Raw genomic sequence first — 278 nt, 5'->3', positions numbered from 1 at the left:
AGATGACCCTTTTCCAAGAGTGTACAAATATTGAGAGGATCTGTTTAATTAAATTGTTTTCATAACACATTATTAGACATACTGCAAGTCATCTGGAGATTACAAAAGCATGATGGATTTAATGTTGGCCCAGACACCAGTTAGAAAATGATGTGTTTTGAACATATAATGATTTCCTCGTTCAACATCTAAAACTACAACCTTGTTGACAACTTGGTTTTGGACCATCTTCTCAGTCCTTGGCACTGCTTCATCCATCCTCTCTCCTTTGTTCCAAT

The 278-nt window shown here is 36.3% G+C and overlaps 1 protein-coding gene across 1 annotated transcript in view; it reads left to right on the top strand.

The window, feature by feature from the left end:
* The window catches only part of LOC106001520 (cytochrome P450 2C19-like), a 23,057-nt gene that overhangs the window by 11,628 nt on the left and 11,151 nt on the right, over nucleotides 1–278 (top strand). The window lies entirely within an intron of this gene.

This window comes from Dipodomys ordii, unplaced genomic scaffold (genome assembly GCF_000151885.1).
Source record: "Dipodomys ordii isolate 6190 unplaced genomic scaffold, Dord_2.0 Scaffold304, whole genome shotgun sequence".
Classification (NCBI taxonomy): domain Eukaryota; kingdom Metazoa; phylum Chordata; class Mammalia; order Rodentia; family Heteromyidae; genus Dipodomys; species Dipodomys ordii.
The sequence above is the reverse complement of the archived record's forward strand: the minus strand, read 5'-3'. Positions and strand labels throughout refer to the sequence as shown.